Genomic DNA, 21,833 nt, shown 5'->3' on the forward strand with positions numbered 1-21,833 from the left:
CACTCAGAGAGATGAATCTCTTCCTATGGCTTTCAACGTGGAGCACTTCAGCTCTCTTATTGCATCACAGGAATGACCAGTGGGAATTAAACTCTTTCAGGGCATATAATACAATGGAATGCAACACAAACTCCTTCTTGGTTAATTTCCCCTTCTCTTTGGTTCCCAGCAGGCCAATGGCATTTAATATTAAATAAATATCCTACAAATTACACCTACTTCAAGGCTTTTCTATATTTGGGGTTTCCAAAAATGTCCAGTCCCTCTGATTCCAACAGTGACCAAAAGTACTTGACCTCAGAAGATCTAGGCCAAGGAAAATAATTTCCTAACAATCTTGGAAGAGAGTCGTTCAGAAAAGGATGAGATTGTTCAGGGTATTCAGTGGTCTGGAGATAATATTAAGCACATTTTCTGAAGCTTGCTTTTTTCACTTGGCAATATATCATGAACTTTTCTGTGTCAATAAATATTCCTCTACAACATGATTTTTAATATCTACAGGGATCTCATCGTCAGGAAGTACATTCCATAATTCATTTAACTAATCCTCTATTCCTGAGACAAGTCTATGAAAAATCAAGATAGTGAGTTGAGCCCAGAGGTGTGCATGCCCTAAGGATCAGCTCTACAACCATCTGTTTCATATTCCTCTATAAATCTCTATATGGTTTTTCTTTGTCCAAGAGAGAGCCTCGTGGAATCTCATTTGCCAGTCTGTGGGTATTTCTAGGGCACTAAAAAAAAATGTCACCAAGCTCCTAAATATATCACCCCTCCATTCACTCAGAAAACGAATATTTATTTTATACTTAACATGTGTCAGGCACTATTCTGGTGCCTGATGACAGAGCAATGAGCAAGACAGACATGGTCTCTGCTTTCTTAGAGTTTAAAATCCAAGTTGAGTACACAAATAAATAAGATAAATTCAAAAAGTTGCTATGAAAAAAAGTAAAATGGGTGATATGAAAGGAGTTGACGGGAAGAGGATAATTTAGATGGAGAGAGAAGAAGTAGCATATTAACTGAGACCTGAAAGAAGAACAGAGCTGTGATGTCAAGAGCTTGGGAAATGCAATCCAGGTAGAGGAAACAGCTAGAGTAAAAACAGGATGCAGGGAAAAGTATGACATGTTCAAGAAATAAAAGTTGGGGGGGCGCCTGGGTAGCGCAGTCGTTAAAGCGTCTGCCTTCGACTCAGGGCGTGATCCCGGCGTTCCGGGATCGAGTCCCACATCGGGCTCCTCTGCTGGGAGCCTGCTTCTTCCTCTCCCACTCCCCCTGCTTGTGTTCCCTCTCTCGCTGGCTGTCTCTGTCAAGTAAATAAATAAAATCTTTAAAAAAAAAAAAAGAAATAAAAGTTGGCCAGCGTGGCTGTTCAGAATGCCGGAGTGGGTGATGTAGAGAAGAGTTCCAGAAGTAGACAAATGCCGGCTCTAGGAGATCCTTGTAAGAGTCTACTCCCAGTAAAGGGAACAGCTAGCTTGGAAGGTTTTAACTCAGGGAGTGTTATATGTCAGCTCTGCTTTAAGAAGATCCCTCCAGCTGTGGTCGGAAGCCTATATAGTTAATAAAGAAGCATAAAAAGAAGCAGAGAGAGACCAGTGAGCAGGCTACTGCTATGGTTTAGAGAGTTGTTGGTAGCTTAGACCAAGTTGATGGCTGTAGAAACAGAAAAATGTGAACTGGTTATATTTTGATAGCAGAATACGCAGGGCATGCTGACAGAATGAGTATGGATAGGTGAGCTAAAGTAACAAATCAAGGATGAGAACATTTTATCATAAAAATTTTCAGACTTCTAGAAATGTCAGATGAACTCATTAATGAACACCCAGATCCTCACCACGTAGACTATACCATTAACATTTTACTACGTATACTTCATCACATAACTGTCCATCTACCCACTCCACTATCCACTATCCATGAAACAATCCATGTTATTTCTCTTATGATCTTAGGGTAAAGAAAGTCAGAACATCAGAACATTTCAACCCCCACCCCCTACTACCATATGTATATTATTAACTAGAATCATATGTGGTTTTGGTTCTTTTATTTTTACAGGAAAATCTGCATACAAAGAAATGCATAAATCTAAAATATACCATTTAATTAGTTGTGAGAAATGCATACACTTACATAACCCTAATTGGGGATTTTTAAACCTTGACACCATTCTCAACCTTAGACAATTATTATAGAGACTGTCCTGGGCATTTTTGGATGTTTAGCAACATCTTGTCCTCTAACCAACAAAATAAAAAACATCTCAATACTTTGCAAAAAATAACCTGTGGGGGGGATTACACCCAATTGATAGCCATTGCCTTGATTCTTTCAAAATATAGAGTAATACAATCATCCAAAAAATTCCCTCATACACTTTCCCAGAAAATCCACACCCCTCTCTCCAGAGGTAACCTATATTCTAATTTTTTGCCACATAAAATGGTTTTGCATGTTCTAGAACCTTATATAAGTGAAATCATACTATATGTGCTCTTTTGTGGAAGTCTTTTCTCAACAAGCATGTTCTGAGATTCGTCCATGTTGCTGTTTATATCATGTTTGTTCCTTTTTAGTGCTAAGTAGTACTCCCTATATGACTATACCAAATTTGTTTACTCAATCAGGTGTAACTGGACAACTAGGTTGTTTCCAGTTTTATATATTAGAAATAACTGTGATATTAACTTTCTCATATAACTGTTTTTGCGGACATGTTCTCATTTCTCTTGGGTAGGAGCACAATTACTGAGCCATAGGATAGGTTGATGTTGTTAAGAAATGGCCCAACCTTCCTAGAAAGCAATTATACCCCTTTACACTCCCGTTTATATACCCCTTTACACTACCCCTTTACACACCCCTTTACATGATGCGTGAGACTTCCAGTTGTTCCATATTCTTGCCAATACTTGATGCTGTCAGTGATTTTAATTTTAGCCATTCTGGTGGGTGTCTAGCATCTCTCACTGTGGTTTTAATTTTTATTTCCATGTTAACTCTAATGTTGAGTGTTTTTTCATGTGCTTATTGCTCACTCATATAGTTTTCTTTGTAAAGTATCTATTTGAACTGCCCATTTTTTAAATTGAGTTATGATTTTATTATTAACAATATTTCTTTATCCAATATGTATCAGATATTGGTCCTTTGATATATATTTTATTCATATTTTATGTAGGATAATTAAACTAATAAAAATTTTATAAACAGTATCTTTCAATAAACTGATTTTGATGAAATCAAATTTACCAATTTTTTTTTTGATTGTTATTTTCTGTGTCCTAAGAAACTTTTGCCCACACTCAAAGTCTCAAAGATACTCTTCTGTGTTTTCTCCTAGAATCTTAATTGTTTTGGCTTGTACATTAAGGTCTAAGGTTTATTTCAAGCTATTTTTTTATGGTGTGAGGTATGGGTCAGAATTCTGTTTTTTAAATATATAAATATCCACTTGTTCTAGAACATTTTGTCAAAAAAAAATCCTTTCCCTATAACATGGCTTTCAAGACTCTATTAAAAACCAAATGAGTCTATTAGTATAGGTCTAATTCTGAACTCCCTATTCCGTTCCATTAACCTATTTGTAAATACTTTCGCCAGTACCATACTTTCTTAATTACCATAATTTGGTAGCAAATTTGAAGTCAGATTAAGTCCTCCAACTTCATTCTTCTTCGAGATTGCTTTGGATATTCCAACTCTTCACAGTTACATATAAATGTCAGAATCAGCATATTAATTCCTTAAAAGAAAAGAAAAAAGCCAGGTGGGATTATTAGTGGCATTACATTGAATCTGTAGATTATTTTGGAGAGAATCAGCAGACTAATAGTAGTGTCTTCCAGTCAATGTATATGGTATATCACTCCATCTCCTTCTCTAACTTTTTCATCTCCTTCTCTAACTTTTCTTAACAGTGTTTTATGATTTTTAATGTAGTGGTCTTGTCAAACCTGTTCCTAAAGTATGCTATGCTTTTTGACTCGATCATAAATGGAATTGCCTTTTAAATTTTATTTTCCTCTTTTAAGCAATTAAGTATGGGAAATGAAATCGATTTTTTTATATTGGCCTTGTATCCCAAAACATTGTTAAATTCATATACTAGTTATAATGGCCTTTTTTTAAAGGTTCATTAGGCTTTTTTACCTTGACAATCATGTCATCAATGAATAAAGTCATACTCATTTCATTTTTCAACTGCATGTCTTTTATTTCCTTGTTTTTTCTTATTGCAATGTCTAGAGTTTCCCATAAAATATTGATAAAAGTGGTAAGAGTGGACTTCCTTACCTTGTTTGTGGTATTGGGAGAAAGCATCCATTATTTCACCATTAAGCATGTTAGCTGTTGGGGCGCCTCAGTGGCTCAGTTGCTTAAGCATCTGCCTTCAGCTCAAGTCATGATTTCAGGGTCCTGGGATCAAGCCCTGCATTGGGCTCCCTGCTCAGTGGGGAGTCTGCTTCTCCCTCTTTTCCTCCTCCCTGCCCATGCTTGCTCTCCCTCTCTCTCTGTCTCAAATAAATAAATCTCAAAAAAAAAAAAAAAAAAAAGAAAAGAATGTTAACTGTTGGTTTTTCATAGATGTCTTTGATCAGAATGAGGAAATTCCCTTTATTCCTAAGTGCCAAATGTTTTTATCAATGAATAGGAGTGAATTTTGTCAAATGATTTTTTTGTGTGTTTATCTATTGAGATAACTATGATTTTCCTCCTTTATTCTATTAGTAAGGTGAGTTACAATGATTCACTTTTTAATATTAAGCCAAATATTACCAGGGATGCACTCCACTTGGTATTATCCATGTTATGTGATGTTGGATTTTATTTCCTAATATTTTAAGGATTTTTTGCATCTTTGTTCATGAGGTACATGGGATAGTAATTTCATTTTTTATAGTGGTTTTTTAGGTTTTCTAATCAGGGTTTTTCCATAGTTTTATTTGTTTTGTTTGATTGCTTTTATCTTGGGCAACTAGTTAAATAATCTTCTAAGATATCAAAGACTGGCAAGAACATACTTGGGGAAGTTGGGAATCAAGGGTTCCATCTCAGACTTGTTTAGTTGAAATCCTACTCAACATCCAAGGAAAAATGTCAAATAAATGGTTGTATAAATAAATTTAAAGCGTAACAGAAAGGGGTGATGAGTTAAGTGTGAGAGTTATCAGTATCCAGTTGATGTTTAAATCCATAGAAATGAATAAGAAAACCTACTATAAGAATGTATATTAAAAAGAGAAGCTGAGGAGAAGCTCTGAGACACTTTAATAATTAGAGACTGAGTAGGACAGTAAGAGACAATAAAAGACTGAGAAAGAACAGCTGTAAGGGAAGAGGAAAATCGGTAATTTGTGGTTCATACAATTTAAAAAAAGAGAAGTGTTTCACACTGAGTATTGCTGATAGCTCAGTAAGATGAGGACAGAGAAATGACAATGAATTTGGCAACATGGAGTCATTGGGGACATTGACACAAATCTTTCAAGGCTACAAAGGTGAGGTGGAATGACAGTAGGTTGGAGTGGATTAAAGAGAGAATGGAAGTAAGGGAAAGGTGAAGGCAAGTACAGCCAACTTGTTATAGACCTTTTCCCATGAAAAGTAGCAAAGAAATGGGGCCAGAGAGGATGAGGAGTCAAGAAACAATGAGAAAAAAAGTATTCCAACTCTTTCAAGGTAAGTAAAACGAAACAGAAAAGAGGACAATTTGAATTAAAATATTAATGATAGTGGTGAGAGCTATGGACTAAGGATCAGACCAGGGTTCTGTTTCCAGCTTTAAATTTAACTGACTACATGACTGAGGGCAGGTCATTTCCCTTTCTCTGAGCTTCAGTTTTGTTATCTGTAAATTGATGTCTTGGAGTAGATATGAAAAAAGACAATTTAAATACTCCTCAACTTCTGTGAGTTCTCTGCAGGTCTCATAATGAAACTGGACTCCAATATGTCATGCTTACATCTTAAAAATTATGGTAATTTTGTTTTATCTATTGTCTCTGTTTTATGCATATCATAAAAGTAGTATGAAAAGAGCAAGCCAAGTCTGCTTGATTACTCTACAAAAGAGGGTATACAGAAAGTGAGAATTCTACTTATGTGAAAATAAGATGTAAAGAGAAGAAATCAGGCCAGCATGAGAAAGTTCCAGGGAAAGAGTGGATACAGAGCCAGGGGAATTTCCTCAACAGAGGAAACACAGCCACAGATGCTTTTTTAGATCCCTGATAGTGGGAAGAGAAATGATAAGGGTACTTAAAGGTTAATCACAATCATCCAATCACATCATGGCAGATGAAGCACATTTGATAAACTATAATAACTAGTCTCTAAAATAACTAGGCCACATCAAATTATCTTGTTTGTTAAGATAAATGTATTAGATTAGCCATTTTACTAAATTCATGGATTGATGTTTAACTAATTAAACTCATTTCTTCTAAAAGAAGTGATTAATTGTGTTGATGATGTAGTGTCAAGTAAACAGGATGAGTTGATTTGGAGAGGAACAAAAATTAAATAGATTTCTATGCAAATAATATGTGTATTTAAATAGATGCAGTAGTCAAGCTATCACCAGGGATCTGTTGAATTTCTAACATGTCAAAGTGTTGAATATCTACAATTATTACACAGTAGGTAGGAAACAAAGAAATACAGAGAAAATGATCCCTGCCCTTAAGTGGCTTCCAGTTAATATAGAACATCACAGTGAATATCCTGAATAACATCACTTCATGCCTAGTTTGGGGAAAGACTAGAAAATTCTTACTGTGCAGAAGAAAGAAGATTTTACAAAAAAAAGATAGGGAAGGTCTATAGAGAATATGGATTTTAACCACATTAAAGGTAGAACTGAAAATTAGAACACATTTGCTTCAAGTACCAAAATCCAATATGAAGGCATAAACCGGCATTTGTAGAAGGCACAAGTCATCAAAAGAAGACGGGCAACTAAATTGGCAGGTACACAAGTACCTTCAGGACTCCTTCCCCTTTCTTTCTCATCTCTACTTCTCCTGGTTTCTCAGCTTCAAGTATCAATTCATCTTCAGTGGAGGGAGCAGAGAGACAAAGAAGCAAAGAAATCAGAATCAGATGCACCAGACTAGCTAAAGTATGTGTATGAGCAGGAAGGGGCAAGTTTATTGTGCATCCACGTAATTCAACTTTCATTAAGTGGTAGAAGCCCCTTCTTTCTTTCTTCTTTCAGCTATCCGAAGGAGAAACCAAATGACAGGGGAAGACTGCAGCTAAGAAGCAAAAGTAAGAAATCAGTAACTATAGCACAGAAGAAGCAATCAAAAAGACAGGGAAAAATGCCAATTTAATGTATACTTAGAGTAGCCGAAGTCAAAAGAAAGACCAGCGAATACGAGTACATAAGTTATCAGAGGCATTAAAACTAAAAAGAATACCGAAAAGTTCAGGGATAAAATAGTCTTTTTAAGTAGACTGGAGGTAATTTAAAGTCAAATTGAAAAGGGATTAAGAAATAGGTGAAGTAAAAGAAAACGAAACTTTATCTTCTAGCCATGATGGAGTAATTAGTACCTGACTAGTTCTCCCACTATAAGCAGTGGTGTGCTGGTAAATGTTTAACAACCAGTTCTCTGATAAACAAAAAGAAAAAGCCTTGATTTGTGACATTTGCCTGTTCCCATGGCAAAAACACTCCTCCTTTGGCTGATTTCAAGCTACAAATGATTTAACAACTGGCTGGAAAAAATCCTAAAAATTTAAAAGCTGCCTCTCATGACTCGGTATGAGCAGAGCACACCATAAATTGCTATAAAACTGGGCAGAATATGAAAGGAAAGTATGTTTAGGCATTAGAAAACAGGGAAACTCACAAGGTGAGTACTACGCGTACCACCTTCCACCCCACTCTGCTTTCCACCTAGGGGCAATTTCACAAAACAAGTGGAGCTGTACCCAGAGTCCAAACAGTATAGCATTCCACCTGAGCTAAGGAGTCTCTCATTAGTTTGGAGATACAGAAAGGGCTGGAATCTAAGTGGCATCATAGTAAATAGGTGGGAACAGTGCAGAAGTGAACCCCAGAATTCTAAGTAGGGTAATCCAGAGAGTCCTTAGCTGAGTGCTGGGCTGCTAAGGTGCAAGAACAGACTACACTAGGCTTTCACAAAAGTAATAGCTGTGGAGCTGAGAGTAGAACAGGGATACCAGAAATCAAGCAGAGTTATGAGTTATATTAGAGTTCTGGACCAGAGTGGAGAAATGTCCCTAACACTCTGTTAACACCGCATTAGCACTAGGCATCCAGATGAGACTTCAGAAAGGCCATACATTAGCAGTAAGCAACGACATCTTTAAAGTGCTAAAATAAAAAATAAAAACAGCATAGTCAGCCCAGAATTCTATATCCAGCCTGCAAATATTTCTTTACAAAATGAGGGTGAAATGAAGACATTTTCTTTTAAAAAAAATATGAGAAAATCTGTTGCCTGTGAACCAGCACTCCAAGAAATCTTAAGAAATATTTTTCAGGAAGTGATACTAGATGGAAACTCAGATCTACAGGAAATGAAGAAATGGAAATAGTAAATATGTCAGTAAATATTAGAGAGCTTTTTTCCTAATTTTCTTTAAAAACAGTTTACTGATTAGAGCAAAAGCAACAATTTTGTAAGGTTAGTTTATAACATGTGTAAGTAAAAGATATGACAGTTCTAAGACTAAGGATGGTGGGGGTGGGTAAATGGAATTGTATTCCTATATTATTTTTATATTAGTGAAATGGAAAAAGTAAGTGTAAAGGAAGAATTGAGAAGTTTAGAATGAGAAATTTAAGTGATACAACATTGATTAAAAGTAACCTCTGAGAGGTAAGAATGCATATTATTTTCTCTAGAGCAACAAGTAAAATTATAAAAAGAGGCACAGTTATAAAGCCAATAGAAAAAATAAAATTGAATACTAAAATATTGCATTAATTCAAAAGTAGCCTCTAAAGGAATAACTGAGGAACAAAAAGCAAAAAGGACAAATGGAAAACAAATATCAAAATATATTTAAACTCAACCATGCCAGTAATTACACGAAATATAAATGGACTAAACACTCCAATAAAAGACAAAGGTTTTTTTGTCCAGATTTAAAAAAAAAATTATATACTATAGATCTATAAGAAATACCCTTAAAGAGAAAAATGGTTTACAAGTAAAAGAATATGAAAATATATATAACACTAACAGAAAGCATAAGAAAGTTGTTGTGTCTGTATTTATTTGAAAAAGTGGATTTCAAGACAAAGATTATTATCAGAAATAAAAATGGAAATTTCATAGTGAAAAAAGGATCAATTTATCAGGAAGACATAACAATTTTAATGGAATATGCACCTAATAATTAGCAGAACCAAAGGCATATAAGTAGTATGCCGTATTATAAATATATTACATATTATATATTTATTTATATAAATCATGGTTGGAGATTTTAACACAACCTCTCGGTAACTGATAGAACAGTTTTTCAAAACGCTGGTATGTCTATAGAAGGTCTGAATATCACTAACAACTAATACAGACTAAAGAACATTTATAGAACACTCCACCCAACAAATATTCTTATCAAGTGTCCATTCAATACATTTCAAAAAATTAAAATCTTACAGAGTATAGTCTCTGGCCATAGCAGAATTAAACCAGAAATCAATAACAAAAAAAGGACTTAGAAAATTACCAAATATTTGAAAATTACATAATACATTATAAATAATACATTAGCTAAAGAAGAATTCACAAGAGAAATCAGAAAACATTTGAACAAAATGATAACAAAAACAAATAGAAAAATTTATAGGATGCATCTAAAGCATAATTTAGGGGAAATTTATAACTTTAAGTGTCTATATTTTAAGGGAAAATGTTTAAATTTTCTAAGCTTATGACTTAAGAAGCTAAAGAAAAGCAAACATAAAATAAGTAGAAATAAATAAATAAAAAGGTGAGAGTAGTAATCAAAGATATAAAAAACAAATAGAGAAAATTAAGAAAATCTAGATCTGGTTCTCTGGAAAGATTAGTAAAACTGATAAGTACTTAGCATGACAAATCAAGAAATAAGAGAGACACCACAAATTTCCAACATCAGGAATGAAGAAAGTGATATGATTATAGCTCCGTTACAGTCATTACAAGATAATATCATTAACAGCATTATTTCAATAAATTCAAAAATTTAAATAAAAATGAATACTAACTTCAAAAATACAAGTTATTAAAACTGATTCAAACTAAAATAGACTATCTGAATAGCTAGTTATCTATTAAAGAAATTGAATACATAAAAAAATATAAGTTCAAAGAAAGCATAAGATCCAGATATCTGCTCTGGAAAATATGTAAGATATTTAAGAAAGAAATACTACCGATTTACAAATCCCCCTTTCAGATAATAAACAAGGGGGGAACATTTACCAATTTACTGCATGAGGCCAGCATAACCCTGATACCAAAACTTGATGAAGACATTACAAGAAAATTACAAACTAACAGCCCTCTAGACATAGATGCAAAAATCCTTAACAAATTATTAGCAAATCAATCCAGAACTATACAAAAGGAAATTACCATGTGGAAATTATCCCAGGAATACAAAATTGGTTCAATAAGTGAAAGTCAATAATGTGATTCACCACATTAACAGAATAAAGGAGCAAATGGATTTGACCAGCTCAATACAGAGCATTTGACAAAATTCATATTCATGCGTGATTTAAAAAAACTCTCAACAAACCTGGGAAAGAAAAAAACTTCCTCAATTTAAAGGAAGTTCAGCTACCTAACAAACAAGCAACCTATATCTAATAGTAGACTTAATCCTGAAATACTGAAATTATTTTTAAGATCAGGCACTATTAAAGGTTATCCATTCCAACTGCTTATATTCAATATTGTTTTGAGTCTTCAGTAGTAAAATAGAACATGAAAAGGAAATAAAAGTTATTAATTATGGGGAAAAAGGAATAAATCTGTTTTATTCATAGACCACATTGTTTACGTGGAAAATCCTAAAGAATCTACAAAAGAACAAACAAAAATAATCTGAGATTTAGTAAATAAAGTTATGTGGTCACAGAACACAAGGTCAATACACACAAATTAATTGCATTGCTGTATACTAGGAAAAAAAAGGTTAAAAGATTCTATAAAAGTATCATAAAACATGAAATTCTTAGGAATATATTTTTTAAAGATTTTTTTATTTATTCACTTGACAGAGGGAGAGAGAGAGCAAGAGAGCACAAGCAGGGTGAGGAGCAGAGGGAGAGGGAGAAGCAAGCTCCCCACTGAGAAGGGAGCCTGATGCGGGGCTAGATCTCAGGACCCCCCAGGATCCTGAGATCATGACCTAAGCTGAAGGCAGACACTTATCCAACTGAGCCATCTAGGTGCCCCTCTCAGGAATAAATTTAACAAAAGATGTGCAAGGCCTTGATTTGGAATACTACAAAATATTTCTCAGAAAAAAATTAAAGAAAATTTAAATACAGGTATACCACATTCATGGATTGGACACTTTTAAGATGTCCACTTTTTTCAAATTGATCTATATATTCAATTCAATTTCAATCAAAATCTTATCAGGTACTTTTGCAGAAACTGACAAGCTGATTTGAAAATTTATATGGAAACCTTAAGAACCTAGAATAGCCTAAACCATCTTGTAAAAAAAGAATAAAAATGGAGGACATACACTTCCTAATTCTAAGACATATTATACATTGACAGTAATTAAAACAGTGTAGTACTAGCATACAGACATAGAGGTCTGTGGAACAGCACAGAATACCCAGAAGCGTGCGTATCCGCGCGTGTGCGCGTGCACACACACACACACACACACACACACACACCTGATTTGTGATAAAGCTTCCAAGAAGGACATTCTTTTCAACAAAAAGTATAGGAATAAATGTAAACAAATAGAAAAAATAGGGGAAAAAATAAAACTCAAACCCTGCCTTTAAATAAATATAAAATTAATGTGAACCAGATCATCGACCTAAACATGTAATCAAAAACTATAAAATTTATAGAGGAAAATATGAGCCAATCTTTGTACTCTAGGGTAGGTAAAGATTTCAGAGATGGGGCACTAACCCGCAAAGAAAAAAAAAAAGATAAATTGGACTTCATCAAAATTAAAAACTTTAGTTTTTCAAAAGATGCCATCAAGAAATGAAAAGGCAAGTCACAGAGTTGGAGAAAATATGGGCAATACATATATCCAACAAAGGTTCTGTGTCACAATATATTAACGAAAACTCGTCTAACTTAATAACAAGATGACAAGCAAGCCAATTTATAAAAGTGGAGGTACTATTTCTCAGACAGTTCACAAAAGGAGGTACACAAACGGCCAGTAAGCACATGAAGAGAGGCTCAGCATCACTAGTCACAGTGAAATGCATGTCATTGGAATGACTAAAATTAAAACTGATAATACCACATATAATATGGTTGTGGAACAGCTGGAACTTTCATACATTGCTGTTTAGAGGGTAAAATGGCACAGCCACACTAGAAAACAGTTTGGCAATTTTTACAAAGTTGAATACACACTAACCATATGACCCAATAATTCTATTCTGAGGTATTTCTCCAAGAGAAAAAAAAATGTATACCATATATAAGCCCAGGAAAACTCTTAGGACTGTTCATAACAGCTTTATGGAAAATTTTTTTAAAAGTTCAAATACCCCAAATGCCCATCAAGGGTGAAAGGATAAATAAATCACATATATTTACACAAAAACAAATGTGTATATTCATACACTGCAATACTATTTCATAATATGAAGAATGAAAAACTGTTACATTCAGTAACATGCAAGAATTTTTAAAATTATGCTGAGCAAAAGAAACCAGAATCATTCCAACTACATAAGGTTCCAGAACAGGTAAAACTAGGTAAAGTGATAGGGGTCAGATCAGTGTTTAGAGTAGGGGATGGAGGGAATTGACTGTAAATGGACATGAAAGGACTCTCTAGAGTAACAGATATGTTCTATATTTTGATTGGGCTGGTGGTTACATGGTGCACATACTTACAAAACCTCATCAAACTGTACACTTAAAATTTGCACATTTTATTCTATGTTAATTATGCCCCCCAAAAGTTGTTTTAAAAAAAATGAAAACAGAAGTAATAACCATAAGAATAGTTACTACTTATCAGTGTTCTACAGGATGCTTGTATATGTTACCACTCAATCCTTAGAGCATCCTGTAAGGTAGGCGTTATTATAAAAACTGAGACTGAGAAGAGTGAAGTAACTCGCCCGCAACCTTGAGTGAACAGAAGGGAGCTGACCCGTAAGAAGGCCCAAGGCAAGAATTCTATTGAAGAGCACAAATCGAAACTACTAGAAGGGAATGATGAAAACAAAGCTGTACTGACAGAAAATAGAGGAAAGAATTACAAGGTGTTTGTAGAGGCAAATGTGTATGAGGAAAGGGATGTAGGTGGCTATGGGGACTTTATGTTTGATTAGCTTGGTCTTCTCAATGAAGTAGAGGTGGGACTGCCTGTTAGAGTGGGGCTGGAGCATGAGGAGAATCTGGAACGCTCCCCTGCTGGGCTGCAACCAGGACCTGCTCTGAGATAGGGCAAAATGAGGCTAGCAGTGGGCAGGCCCCACAGCACTTTGCCTTTTTCTCTGTCGGACTCTGCAAACTAAGAAGAGCAGTGGAGGGAGTGATGGTGGACACAAGCCTAAGGGTGTGCACATAAATCCGTCCCAGGCAGGAATGACCCAAAGGCCCGTCAGATTGGGTAAGGAAAGCCTTCTCCGTTGAAGTTAAGAATATCCACTAAATCTCATCCATCCCAGCTGAGGGGGAAACTGGCAGTTCTTTCTCTTTTTTTAATTATAATATTTGACTTACTATGATTCTGTCAGACTACTAAATTGGAAATGGAATAAAATATAGAAGAGTAAAAATTTTGGCTGAGCCAATTAAAATATTCCATAGCGAGTCTTTCCTGTCCAAGCAATATTATGAACCTTTGAATAAATTGGGTCTGGGCCCTGGTTTGTTATTTTTAATTTGGACTAATGGAGTGGATATAAAAGACTAAAATGTGGAGTTTATTCAGTCACTCACATCCTAATCAAACCCCCAACATGTCAAAAACTGACATCATCTTCCCCATCCCAATTTCCTCTATTACTACCCATATTTTTCTATACTCTTCCTTCCCTGACTTGAGACCACAGAGGCCTCTGGACCTCAGAACTGTCCGCCTTCAGACTTTGGCCCCATCCTTCTCTTCTATTCTTCTATCAAGAACTAGTGCACAGCTTGCTAGTAGGGGCTGTGCAGGAAGATGGTTCTATAGGCAATTATTTGGGGCAACACTGTGACAAACAGAGTTACACGTTTTTTGCTGTAGGACCTCTCAGAGATTTTAATGTGCTTCTGTGCTCTGAGAATCTCCAAGGGTGAGATAAAATATTTGATCACGGAACCCCTGTGGCTGTAGCATTACCTGAAATTCACCCTGGGAAGCACTGGCCTAAATTGCAGTAACTGCCGCCTAGCCGTCCTCTCTGCATTCAGTCTCTCTTGCTCCAATCCATCTTGAATACTCCACATTCTCCTGGAGCTGGTCCTCACCTGTAGGAGTATTGATGACCACATTCAGCAACTCTCCCGCCACATCTAAGCCTCTCCCAGCGTGACCTGCAAAGCTCTCCTTCCTCCAAAGCGAGAAACCTGCTCCACCTTACCAGCCTCAACCACACAGCTGACAAGGGTGTCATGTGCTACCAGCGGAAGGAAGTTACTGTTTCCAGAACCCACATGGCTTCAGAGTTTACATTTTAAGAGGAGTCAGCATGCATAAATATAGGGTTGACTGAAAAAAGCCTGGATGATGCCTACTTTTAGAGGAAGAGAAAAACTGGAGATCAAGTTTAGCCATGGTTTTGACCTCATTCTGTCGGTTATGTGCAGACCAGCAGATAAATTCGTAGAACTCAGACCAAGGGGAATCTCTTACCAAAATCTTCTGAGCTGGCCCTAGATCAACCAACAGCAGAGAGAAGACTCCCTCTCATTAACCAGTTCACTTCATTTAAGAGTAATGTAGCCACCACCCACCCTCAAGACCCCCTTGGACAAGTTTCCAGAATTGAGTCTTGAAAGAAGCACCAGCTGCCTTATTTTGCCCCTTCTAAGAAATGTTTTGCTCTATCACATGCTATCTATACCATATGAATTATCTAGGACTTCCTCACTCCCAAATACTTTGACCTGAAATTATTTGAATACTTCAGGTCAAAATGTGGTCTGGGCCTGAATTATCTAAATAATTAAGTGTGTAGACAGGCGCTTGGTTTCAAGAGCATGTGACTGAAATAAAAAGAGCCTGTTTCTTTAAGTAGTCTTTACAAAGGCTTTCCAAAGCTCTCTCCTGTTTCGTTGATTTATTTTTTAAAGAGAGAAAGACATGTTGATGAATGAGTTAGACTTCTGCAGGATCCCAGGAGAGGACCGGAGGGGCTTGTGGGAGAGGGAGGGGTAGGCAAGCTTTTTCTTCGGCTTCGAAAAGGCTCCAGGGCCCCCAGTCCTCCCTGATTACTCTCCAAGATGCTATACTCACTGTCTGAATTGACTCCATGCCAAGAAAAGCCTTCTTTTGAGCCTTGGAGAGTTCTATGTTGTGGGATAAAAAGTAAACCAGAACAGAAAGGGATGAAGGGTAGAGACAGAAAGAAACAGAAAGCTGAGGAATGAGTGTATTTGCAAAGCTGAGGATTTCTGCATCTCCTGGCTTGCTGGGCTTCTTTGATCCTTAAAAAGAAAAGGGACAGCACTTACATAAGATGCTCTGGTCCAGAAAGGAATCTGCTTTTGCATGGGAGCTGTCCAAGCGGTCTCACTGCCTCTTGTCTGGCAAACAGCAGGCCTTCAGTAAAAGAATGAGTGAATTTGTCCTAAAAATCAGCTGCAGACCACAGCACCCATAGGCTGCTTTATGGGGAACTGTGGGCCCCATAGGAGTCTCTTCTCATGACTGAGTAATCAGAGCTGTTAAATCTCTCATTTGTGTCAGTAAAGAAGACAATGGAGCTGTCCTATATTACCCAACTGGCAGACTTCAGGGAGTACCAAGGTACCCAGCAAAACAGGGAAACAGCAAAAAAAAAAAAATAATAATAATAATAATAAATAATAAATAAATAAATAAATAAATAAATAAATAAATAAATAAATTGATGGAATGTAATACTTGCTATTTCAAAAATAATAAGAAGTAATCAGCATGGGAAACTAAAATAGTTTCTTGCACTTATGTAACAGTTTAATGTGCTTTAAATCAGTTAGCCGCTGTTATAAAAATACCATGTAACTGGGGCACCTGGGCAGCTCAGTTGGTTAAGCATCCAACTCTTGGTTTTGGCTCAAGTCATGATCTCAGGGTCATGGGATTGAGCCCCATGTTGGGCTCTGCGCTGACAACTTGAGGTTGTCCCTCTCTTTGCCCCCCCCACGATGCCCCCCACTCTCTAAATAAATAAATAAATAATAAATATAATCTTTATTTTAAAAAACATACCCTGTAACCAGCCCACTGAGTTAAAACGTCAGTGATCTATAAGTCAGTTGTGCATTGTCTTACCCAGGCTGGACTCAGCTAGACAGCTTGGCTTTAAGCCAGAGTGGCTAGAGCAGCTCTGCTTCTCTGAGTGGGGCTGAGAGAGCCAGATGGCTCTGCTACATTTGTCTCACCTCTTCCTTGCACCCTCAGGCTGGCTCCAGCATGTTGTACTCTTGGCATTGACAAAAGTGCAAGAGGGGACATGCCCCCGTGTGCAAGCACATTTTAAGTCCCTGCTAGAATCCTGTCTGCTAACATCTCATTGAACAAGGTAAGTCAAAGAGCCAAGCCCAAATTCAAGGGATAGGAAAGTACCCTCTTTTGAGAGACACTTTATAAAGTTAAATGGCACGGCATATAGACATGAGGAGAGGTGAAGAATTGGGGGTCAATAGTCTCACTTATCGTAATGTACATTCTCTTAAGTTTTTAGGGCCTCCTAAGAGCTTCCCTAAGACATCACTAGTTCTTCAACAGTTAGTAGGTAGATAGTGTCAAGGATATCTGTTTAAGACTCAGTTTCCTTACCTGTAAAAAGGGATGTTTTCTCTGCCTATCTCATGGGGTTGACATGGAACCCAAATCAGATAATGAATGTGAAAGTTCTTCAAAAGGTCTAAGGTATTGTATAGTGTAAGCTATTACCACAATTCTTAGTAGAGGACAATAGTCTTTGCATGTATTGGGCTTGTAGAGGCCAAGGACAGATTGCCCCAAAATGTGCTACTATGGCATGTTGATTGTTTTAAATAAAAGTTACTTATGAGGGGCACCTGGGTGGCTCAGTCAGTTAAGCGTCTGCCTTTGGCTCAGGTCACGATCCCAGGATCCTGAGATCTAGCCCTGCATCAGGCTCCCCGCTCAGTAGGGGAGTCTGCTTCTCCCTCTGCCCCTCTCCACCATGCGCATGCGCAAGCACTCTCTCTCTCTCTCTCTCTCTCTCTCATGCACTCACTCTTTCGCTCTCTCAAATAAGTAAATAAAATCAAAAAGAAAAAGTTATTTACAAAATGCCGGTGTAAAAAGAAAACTCTGATCCCCTTTTGTATCCAGGAAGCAGGGGAAAAAATCTCTCATGAGAAAGGTACCTTCCTTGTACCACAAAGCAAAGAGAAAACCTTATTGTCAGAAATAGGGAATTTAGAGCAAAAAGGCTGATTAAGCAAACCTTGTTACTTTTTTAAATTTACTACCCCAGCTCAAGTTCAGTTTAAAATTCCTAATTGAAACTCTTGACCACAGTGTTCTTTGTCCTGTTAATGCCTCACAAATTTACTGTCTGTCAAAAAATATATAAAAACTGCCTGCCTTAGTCATTTCTTTGGGTCTCAATTTCATTATTGGGAAGGTAATTTAACTTTGTTTTCTCTTGTTAATCTGTCTCATGTCAATTTAATTCTTAGACCAGCTAGAACAATCTTGAAATGTAGAGAAAAATGTTTCCTCCCCAACATAGGCCATACACTCTCAGTGCAACTACTCAATTCTGCCACTACAGCATAAAGGCAGCCATGGGCAATAAGTAAATTATGGGTGTCGCCATTTTCCAATAAAACTTTATATATATATAAAAAAAAAGGCAGATGGGCCAAGGGTAATAGTTTGGTATATATCCATGAATTGTAGGAAATAGATATGAGGGTGGTTTTCCATTTGTCTGAGATAGTCGGGCAAGAACTCCTTTAAGAGATTCCCTACGTCCCTCATTAATTTCTGTTAGGATTTAACAACCTTCACCATTACAAGATGCATCATAATATGTGAATTATATCTCAATAAAAAAATAAAATTTTCTTAAAAAGCTACATTATCAAAGCTCCTCCCTCTGTACTTTAAACCCATGCTCTCTTGTTCTACATGGGGGATAATTTGTTATGTATCAAAGGGAATTTGTACCCAAAACATATTTCATAAAGCTAAGCTATTTGGGGATTACTGAATTTCGAAAAAGGAAAACTTTTTTTCCATTTTCTCTGTAATATAAGAAGATCTCTGGCTTCCTCCTTTCCTACTACACACTCCTTTGTGATAATGTCCTACAGAGATAGCAGGCAGAGAGAAAATATGGATGCTAGAACATAGCTGGCAGTCCCTATTAAGGGGATGGTCCCTTCATTTCTATGGAGAAATAGCTGCTTCCACTGAGAACCCTCTACAACCCTCTTTGCTGTTTTCAGAACTGTCTTTGAGTTTTCATTCCCTGTCAGCCAGAGGGGTTAGTCTCCATTACAAGCAGGCAAAAACCTGGCTCCAGGCAACACTCTTGGGAGGCAAGTGAAGAGAGAATTCTTCTCACTCTAAGCCCTGGGAGGTTGGCAGGCCTACCCTGGAAAAGAAAATAAGAAGAAAAATTAGCTGGGGGAAATCAAGAATCCTCACACAACCCCATGATTCTTTACCTGAACTCTTTGTTAGGCATTCTGAAGGGTCTGCTTTGGAAGTGGAAACAGCTGGTGAGGAAACTACAAAGGCTGGTGCAGGAAACTTGTTTTTATGAGAACACAAACAACCCAGAACTTGCCACAGGATGCGGGCTGAATCAGGATCCTCAAAAGGGCCCACTGTGAAAGACTTCGTTGTCCTGGAATGATCTTCTCCACCTGAAATGACTTTTTCCATAATAAGTAAATACCTAAAACTGCCTGGAGAGTTGGTGCAGATAATGAGGACATTTTAGATGGCAAAGCTTGTATCTCCCCACTTGGTACCTAGTTTAGAAAGCAGGCAAGACCCCATATTGATTTTGTGCCATCTCATCCGCAGAGCTGGAAAGGCTCTCAGGGTACATTAAACTCAGTGCAGGCATCATGAGGACAACCTTTACAGTCACATGGAGCTTTTTTAGGTCTCAGCTCCATTTACGGTTGGCAGATGCCCAGTTTTCCCAGTTTGCTGCTCTGAGAATCAATCCCTTGAAGCACAGACCAGTCTCAAAGAGTTCATGTTCAAAGGAAAGGTTCCTTTCTTTGTGTTCATCTGAGAATGTACAAGTGCTGAGGAACTGTCTCCCCGGGAGCTGCAACCCTGGGTGGGGCATTCACTTTGCCAAGGTTAAAACCAGGTCTTGCTGCTTTTCACAGCACACACCTTTCAGATGACTGAACCAGTGTGGCTAATGCTCTGGCTTTGTAAGCTCTCTCCTACCTGGCCTTCTCTCTGTTCTCCATGCATTCAAACTAAATGCTGCCTCCCTGCTGCCAGCCTCTTTTCCTATAAATATAGCTCACATGCGGGCCCCTCCTTAATCTTCCTATCACCTTGACTTTAGTTATTCACAGTCCTATTTTTCTAAATAGGACCCACTTTTACTAACCCATATGTACCCTATGTTCTAGCAAATGGGCTTCTCACTATTCCCCCAGACTCATCTTACCCTTTACTACCACCTTCTTTCATCATGCCATTTTCTCAGTCTGGAATGTGCTAGTCTGTCTCTACCCACTCAAATCTTTCAAAGTTAACTTACATATTATTTCTTCTAGAAAGTCAACTAAAAATGATACACTAAGTTCTGAAACTCAGAACTTCAGTTGTATTTCCCTTGTGATGTTAACTGCGCTCTCTTTCATTTTATAATGAAATATCTTTTCTTTTTTAGATGAGAGGCATCATTATCTCCACACTGTCTTCCTCTTTCCAAAATATAATTCATAATAGATGCTCAGTTAGGACTTGTCACTTAATTTATTGGTCAAATGAAGGACTCAGGGCTGGAAAGTGTTAATTTTGCATTTTTCAGCAGTTTTACTAAGGCTGTTTACCAGGTTGTTTACCGAATCAGATCCTGTAAGCCTAAGAAAAGTAAGTTAAATCTTATTTTTCCCACAAAAGCAATCTTATAAAATTGGTTTCTGTTCTTAACCAAGGCCTGATGCCCAACTTCTTTATATGGTCGCAAGCATGATATTTAATCAATTATAAATGGTACACCTGTTACACTATATTGCATAAAGCTTTCTACAGTGTATATAAATCAATTAAACAAGGCAACATAGAACCTATAAAATAAAATTTTATTTAATATGGCCTATCATAAAGGTCTATACTGTAAGAAGTTTTCATCCTCTTTAAATTTCCTGGTAAAATAAATCAGCAGGTAAAGATATTCCTTTGATAGGGTTATGGTTCCAGAAAGATTTCTTTGAGGAAAATTTGTAAAGCATTTTAGGAAAACTTTGTAAGGGAATAAAGACTGCAGTGACTTTTGGAGAAACTAATTCAGGAATATAAGTTTGGCTATCCCTATTTCTCCCTGACAATATCCCTATGGTGAGCACAGAAATTAACCAGCAAGTCTGGATTTCTCTCAACATGGAAGCAGGAAGTTTGCTACCCTTTGAGTGGTCCTTCCATCAACATTAACTAATTTTCCCTGTTATGTACTAACAACATACTTGGCCAAGAAGACTACCTTCTCATTAAAATGCATGAATACATTTATTCCTTCATGATGGTGGCTTATTTTTCTCATCTGATAAAAAATCTTGGCCAAGATCCCTTTCAGTTTGACAGACTAAAAGTCTATGATGTTCACAGTCATCTCCATGATACCTCTCCACAATGATAAGCCTTAAGGCTGTTATTCATAACTAAGGTGGTGTGACTTTATGATTGATCCACCTCTGATTTATGAGCACAATACCCAGGCCTTACTCGACAGTTACCAAATCTATGCCAAAGGTGCTTAACCTAGACTACACTTCAAAAATATCATTGCCATTTACCCAAAAGACATGAAAACTTATGTCCACAGAAAAATCTACACAGAGATGTTTATAGCAGCCTTATTCATAATGCTAAGCTACCAAAAAGCACTTCAGTAGTGAATGGATAAATAAACCATAGTAATTCTAGAAAATATAATATTATACAGCACTAAGAAAAAGATCTATCAAGTCGTGAAAACACATGGAAGAAACTTAAATTCATTTTACTAAGTGCAATAAGCCAATTAGAAAAGGCTACTTATGATTCCAACTACATGACATTCTGAAAAATGCAAAACTACAGAGACAGTAAAAAGATAAGTGATCGCCAGGGGTTAGCAGGGAGGGAGGAATAATAGATTGAGCACAACAGATTGTTTGGACAATTAAACTTCAGTTGATCTATTGATAAAAGACCAAGTCCTATCCAAAGAAATTAGGTAAGAAAAATAAATAAAAGCCATCCAA

Source organism: Ursus maritimus, unplaced genomic scaffold (genome assembly GCF_017311325.1).
Source record: "Ursus maritimus isolate PB19 unplaced genomic scaffold, ASM1731132v1 scaffold_4, whole genome shotgun sequence".
In the NCBI taxonomy this organism is placed as follows: Eukaryota; Metazoa; Chordata; class Mammalia; order Carnivora; family Ursidae; genus Ursus; species Ursus maritimus.